The sequence below is a fragment of the Rhinolophus sinicus genome, linkage group LG15 (assembly GCF_036562045.2).
Source record: "Rhinolophus sinicus isolate RSC01 linkage group LG15, ASM3656204v1, whole genome shotgun sequence".
NCBI classification, from domain to species: domain Eukaryota; kingdom Metazoa; phylum Chordata; class Mammalia; order Chiroptera; family Rhinolophidae; genus Rhinolophus; species Rhinolophus sinicus.
The window spans coordinates 46,013,984-46,021,653 of NC_133764.1; positions in this window are offsets into that span (position 1 = coordinate 46,013,984).

Consider the following 7,670-nt stretch of genomic DNA (forward strand, 5'->3'; position numbering starts at 1 on the left):
AAAAGATACAATGCAGGCACTAACCAAAATAAAGTTGGCGTAGTTATATTAGACAAAATAAACTTTATGGCAAGAAGAAGAATAAAAACAAAGAGGGACATTTCATAAAGATAAAAGAGTTAATCCAACAGGAAGGCATAACAGTTCTAAATTTACATGCATCTAATAATATAACCTCAAAATATATAAAGCAAAAACTGACAGAATTAAAGAAGAAATAGACAAATCTCCAATCACAGTTAGATATTTTTAACATGTCTCTCTCAGTAACTGTTAGAACAAGTAGATTTTAAAATATCGGTAGAGGAATAGATTTGAACAACATAATTAACAAATTTCCCTAACTGACAATTATAGAATACTATAAAAAAAAACCCGGAGGAAACCAACAACTACAGAAGGCACGTTCTTCTCAAGTATCAATTTTGACACTTAACAAAATTGACCATATGCTGGGCCATAAAGCAAGTCTCAACACATTTCAGTTTAAATTATTAAAATCATGGATAGTGTGTTCTCTGGACTCAGTGAAGTTGAGCTAGAAATCAGCAATTAAGAGATAACTAAAAAATCCCCCCAAAAGTTTAGAAATTAAGTAATAAGGCTCTAAATAATCCATGGGGCCAAAGAAACTACAATGAAAATTGCAAAATAACTTTCAGTAATAATGAGATACAGCTAAAAGCTATGCTTAAAGAGAAATTTATAGACATACGTTCATATATTAGGAAAGAAAAATGGATACAAATCATTATTAAGCATCCATTTAAAGAAGCTTTGGGAAAAAAACAGCAATAAAACCCCCCTCTCAAAAAAAGTAGAAGGAAGGAAACATTAAAGACAAGAGTAGAAATCCACAAACATTCAATAAAGTCAACAAAGCCAAAAATTGGTCCTTTGGAAAGAACATTAAAATTGATTTTAAAAAGCACACAAACATAGCAAGAAAGAGAGAGAGAGAAATAACAAATAACTAATAGTAGGAATAAAAATGGAAACATTACTACAGATCCTACAGATGTTAAAAAGATAATAAGAGCATACTGCAAACAACTTTATGTCAACATTTGAAAATTTAGACAACATGGGCAATTCATTTAAAAAACACAACTTACCTAAAATGTCCAAAAATATCACAAAAATATTCTGATTTTTGAGACCACAATAGACCTATATCTGTTAAAGAAATTGAAGCCTTAAATTAAAATTTTCCCACAGAGAAAACTCCAGGCTTCACTGGGGAATTCTTCCAAACAGTTAAGGAAGAAATAATACCATCTTACAAAGAGTAGAGAAAAGATGAACATTTCCCAACTCATTTTATGAGACTTGAATAACCTTGATACTAAAACCTGACAAGGATATTACAAGAAAGAAAAGTTACAGCCAGTATCTCTCATGAACATAGATGCAAAATCCTACACAAAAATACTAAATCAAATTTAATAATTTTTCTTAAAAGGTAATTCAGAATAATGACCAAATGCAGTTTTATACAACAACAAAGTTTGGTTTACTATTCCAAAGTTAACCAATGCAACTAATCACATTAACAAAATAAAGTCGATAAACTATCTGACCATTTAATAGATGCAGAGAAAGCATTTGACAAAATTTAATACCCATTCATGAGTTTTAAAACTCTCAGAAAATGAGACTAAAAGGAAATTTCCTCAATTTAATAAAAGATGTCTCAAAAGACCCTACAGTCATTGACATCATACTTAATAGTGCAATACTCAGGGCTTTTCCTCTGTATTGGGAACAAATAAGGACATTTACTTTCATTTACTCTATTCAACATTATCCTAGCTAGCTCAATAAAGAAAGAAAACAAAGGCATCAAGTTTGGAAAGGAAGAAGTAAATCTGTATTTGTATATAATGATTGTGTACATACAAAATTCTAAGGAATCTACAAAAACTATTAGACCTAATGAGTGAATTAAAAATTTTAAACAATTGACAATAATGTAAAAAAAAACATGAGGTACTAATAAATTTTACGAAAAATGTTCAAGACTGTTCTACCAAAAATACAAAACATTGCTTAGAGAAATAAAAGACAACTTAAATAAATAGAGATATCCCCTTGTTCATAGCATGGGAGATGAAACATTAAGATGTCATGAGTCCCTATGTTGATGTATCAATTCAATGCCATCACAATGAAAATCTCAGCAGGTTTTAAAAAATAGAAAATTGACAGGCTGATTCTATCATTTATATGAAAATGCAAAGAATCTAAGATAGCCAACACAATCTTGAAAACTTGGAAAACTTGCACTATCAGATATTAAGGCTACTACAAAGCTATAGTAATCAAGATAGTGTAGTATTGGTGTAGGATACACAAATAGATCAATAGAACGGCAGGTTCATAAACAAACCCACATATATGTCAATTTTGACAAAGGCATTAAGGTATTTCGATGGAGAAATAAAAGTTTTGGTGCTAGAACAATGGATGAAATAGGTCTTTGTAATAGGTCTTTGAGATAGGTCATAAACGTAAATGTAAAAAGCTAAAGCTATAAAGCTTCTAGAAGGAAACATAGGAGAATATCTTTGCAGCCTTGAGGTAGGCAAAATTTCTTAGGACAAAAGAGTACTAACCAGAAAGGAAAAAAATTGATAAAGTGGACATTATTAAAAGTAAAAATTTCTGCTCGTTGAGTGATAGCCATATAAAACAAAAAAGTAAGCCACTGAATGAGAGATAAGAATTACAATATATAGATCTTATATAGAATTTATATACAGAATAAGTAAATACCTTCTATAACTCAATAATAGAAAGACAAACAATCTAACTTCTTAAATAGGCAAAAAACTTGAAGAGCTACTTCACAAAAGATACTGGAATGGCTAATAAGCAAATGAAAAGATGCTCAGCATCAGCAGTCGCCAGCGAAATTCAAACTAAAACCACAACAGGATGCACATCAGAATGACTAACATTAAAGTCTGAAAATACTACATACTGAGAAGATGTGAAGAACCAGAAAAGTCTCCTACATGTAAAATAGTAGGACCACTTTGGAAATAGTTTGGCAATTCAACAGAAACCTACCCTATGACCCAGCACGCCTAGGTCCTACCCAAGAGGAACGAAAGCATATGCCCACACAAAGACTTGTACAAAAATATTTGTGGGGGTGGCCGGTTAGCTCAGTTGGTTAGAGCAGGGTGCTGATAACACCACGGTTGCTGGTTCCATCCCCACATGGGCCACTGTGAACTGCGCCCTCCTTTAAAAAAAAAGAAAGAAAGAAAGAAACTAAGTACTGATGCAGAGAAGAACATGATAAATCTCAAAATGATTCTGATTGCTACAAAAAGCCAGACTCAAAAGAGTACATAGCAAATGATTCCACTTATATAAAGTTCTAGAATAGGCAAATTTTAATCTATGTTTAGGGGTTTCCACTGGGGATTAACTGGAAAGAGGCTTGTGGGAAGTTACTGGGGTGATGAAAATGTTCTATATTTTAATTGGAGGTAATGGTTACACGGGAGTATATTTTTGTCAGAACTGTATATTTGAAAATCTGTGCATTTCATTGTAAATTAGACCTCAATAAAAATTTAATTGTGTATAAGTAGCACATCAATTATCTATAAATTGGATGTTTTAAGGAACTAGAACAATTGTTTGGTTAAAAAAATACAGTTAGTCTCATGTTTAATGATAAAATATTGAATGCTTTTCTCTTAGTTTGAGAACAAGACAAAAAAGTCCACAATGCATTGGTTTTAGCCAGTGCAATTAGGAAGGAAAAGAATAGGAAGATTGGAATGGAAAAAGCAGAACTAATTATTTGAAGACGACATGATTTTGTATGTAGAAAATCCAACAGAATCTGCAGATAAATTATTAAAATTCATAAGTAAAAGTAGCAAGGCCTCTGGACACAAGATCAACATCCAGATCAAGATATAGAACTAGATTATCCAAGACAATCTTGAAGAAGAACAAAGCAGAAAGGTTTACACTACCAGATAGCAAGACTTTTTATAAAAGTCTTATGTGTGTACATATATATGTAAAACTACAATAAGAGGATAGGCAAATATTGGTGCAAAATAGAATCCAGAAACAGACCTACACATATACCATCACCTAATTTATAATAAAGATGCAACTGCAATTCAGTGGGGAAATGATGGTGCTTTTCAATAAGTGATGCTAGAATGATTGGACATCCACATAGAGAAAACAAAATCTTGGTTCCTATTTCAAACATACTCCAAAATTAATTTGACATGGATCATAGACTTACGTGTGAAAAATAAAAACAAAGCTTCTAGAAAAAGTCATAGAAGGATATTTTCATGACCATGGGATAGACAAATATTTTTTAATCTGGACACACTAAGCACTAAACACAAAGTAAAAGATTGATGTATTTGACTCATTAAAATTAAAAACCTCCGTGCATCAAAAGACGCCACAAAGTTGAAAAAGCAAACCAGAGAATACATAAACAACTCATATTAATGAATAAGAAATAGCCAAGAAATCCCATTTTTTAAAAATAGGAAAATGCAAATTACAACCGCATGAAATACCAGTGCACATCTACAACAAGTATGGCTCAAATTTATAAAACTGAAAATGTACGATGGAAGTGTAAATTGGTGTAGTCACTCTGGAAAACTTTTTGACAGCTTCTATGAAAGACAAGCATAGCCTACCTTAATGATCTAACAATTCCACTCCTAGGTACATACACAAGAAATGTTCTTGACTCTTCACAAGTGTCACCCCCAATAAATCTCATGCACGTCTAGTAACTCCATTTGGTGTCTGTTTCCCAGAGGACCCGAACTGACACAGGAGTTTTCTTCATTTGTCAGATGATCCTTGTTCAGCCGTTGTATTGAAGGGAAAAGCATGAAAAAGCAGACTGGACGTTTCATAAACATGAGTGAAGCTTTTTTAGTGGCTTTTGCTTTTTAGTGATTGGACAAACAGCCAGCTGTTTCATCGGAAACCTTCCAAATGTTAGTATATGGAATTTTTCTTTGGAGCCTTTCAGTGTCTCTAGATAAGAAACTTCTGCTCTTCTGCCTGGAGGTAGCAACCTTGTTTCTGCCTTTCTGTGCAGGGCAGTGGGGGAGGGGTCAATTATTCTTCCACCCCGTGCCTCACCTCTGTCCCTCTGTCCTTTCGTCCTTCTGCTCAATGTGGTGCCTCCACATCCCTTTCCCCTCCTTATGTCTGTCTTCCTCTGTCCAGGTCGCCACGTCTATGACTCTTCCCTGATCCACTTCCACCTTCCAAAACGTTGCTGAAATCCTTTATCACCAGAGACAACATTTTCTCTGTCCTCATGGATGTATGCCTTTCTTCTTCCTTTATTACCATTTTAGTGGGATCTTAAAAGAGAAAGGAGATGCAATTCACCACCATTAACTAGAAGCCCCCACATCTGACTTACAGGGACTCATGTCCATCCTGGCTGCTTTGTAGAGAGTGGATTGTAGAAGAGCAAGAGTAAAACCAAGACAATCAGTCCAGAGGCCACTGCCATAGCAGAGCTGAGCAATGACGGTGACTAGGCCTGGGATGGTGGCAGTGGAGATGACGAGAAAAAGATCATTTAAGCCATATTTAGGCAATGGTTTTTAAGGATGTCCACAAACTCTTTGATATTTCTCCCTCCAAGACATGGAACTTCATTCTCTTCCCCTGGAATGTGGGCTGGGCTTAGCAACTCATTTCTAATGAAGAGGATGTGGCAGAAGTAACCGTGTGACTTTCAACACAAGATCAGAAAAGGCATTGCAGCTTCCTCTTGGCTCTCTCACTCTTTCCCTTAGATCACTCACTCCAGGGGAAGCCAGCTGCCACGCTATGAGGACACTCAAGAGCTCTATGATGTCAACATGGCAAGAAATGTAGGCTTCCTGCCAACCATCAGCCCTAACTAAACAGGGAGGTGAATGAGGCCCCTTGGAAGCAGATCTTCCAGGCCAGACCAGCCTTGTATATGACTGCACCTTCACGGACATCTTGACTGCAACCTAACGACAGACCCTGAGCCCAGCCAAGTCACTTCTGGAGTCCTGACCCAGAAAGCATGCGTTAGTGAGATAATGAATGCTTATTATGTTAAGCCACTAAGTTTTGGGCATAATATGTTATGCAGCAATGGATAACTAATACAGGAGGTGATGGAGAGAGGAACCAAAAACTTATTCTGGGTTTTTAGGCTTGAGCAACTGGATAAATGACAGTACCGTTTACTGAAGGAGAGACGCCTAGGAGGGGAAAAGCATTAGAAATCACAGTGTTGACTTTGACATGCCTTTTAGACATCCAAGTGGAGATATCAGTAAATGTTATAAGTCTTCAAGCCGGAGAAATAATAGAGTCCCTGGCACGGGGCCAGTGGTGGAAGCCATGAATACCCAAAGAAAAAAACACCGAAGAGTCCTGGTACCAAGCCCTGGGACCCCTTAAACTCTAGAGGTAGGACAGAGAAGGAATCAAACTAAGACGGAGTGGCCAGAGAGATGGGAGGAAATCCAGAAGACAGTGGTAACTCAAAGCCAAGAGAAGAGAGTTTCAAGAAGGAAAGAAAGATCAACTTAAGGGACTGGCAGCAGAGCAAGCAGTTCAGAGGAGCAGTTCCACCCTAGTGACAGCTACTTCAAAGAAACCCGGCATCATACTAAGCACATAGTTATCATTTCTTGAGCACCTATCAATTTCCTGGTACTTAAATAGATTCTCTTGTTGAGTCATCACATGAGGTAAAGTCTCTGTCCCTCAATGCCCTCATCTGTGAAATAGGGGTAGTGATATTTACCCCTATTTCACAGATGAGGGCATTGAGGGACAGAGACATTAAATAACCAGTCCAAGATCATGCAGTTTGTAGAGTGGCAGAGGCTCGGTTGAAATTCAAGCCTGAAATTCAAGATCAAAAGCCTTGATCTTGACCCCAAGGGATGGGAAGAATGCCTGCCTTCTTTTTGCATCTCATCATGAATGGGTTTCCTTAAGTTTTTTGTAGGCCCTGGGGAACCTAAGTGATTGCGGACCCAACAGGTGGATGTTCTCCCAAAGAGTGAGCAAAGAACGAGGAAAGGGGCAGAGGTGGAAAAGGCAGGGGAGGGGGAATCTGTGCCTTTGACTTTAAAGGAGCAGCATGCAAATTATATTCAAAGCAGCATGCAAATGATATGTAAATCACTTTGTGAATGAGCATCTGTTCTTTTTGCATCAACAGCTCAGGCACTTTTGGGAGAGCCCTCCTCAGCCTTCTCCCAGAGTTGCTCGGGGTCAGGATCCCTTGCAGGATCTATTGACTAAGCTGGAGAAGTAGCACGTGCCTCCCCCAAGGCAAACCCAGCTCTGGACAGGAAGGAGAGTGCTGCCTATCACATCCCGGTGAGTCATTTATTCACCCATTTGTCTGACAAATCCTTGTAAAGTACCTACTTGGAGTAAGGTTCAGAGGCAGAAGAAGTAGACAAGTAGAAGGCTCATTATTTCGAATTGCTGGGAACACAGTCTAGTAGAGGAAATAAATAGACACACTAAAGTCTCTGGTATCATCTAGAGTCTAGAGCGAGGTTTCTCAGCCTCAGCATTATTGACATTTTGTGCTGTGCACTGCAGGATGTTTAGCAGCAGCCCTGGTCTTTAGAGGCCAGTAG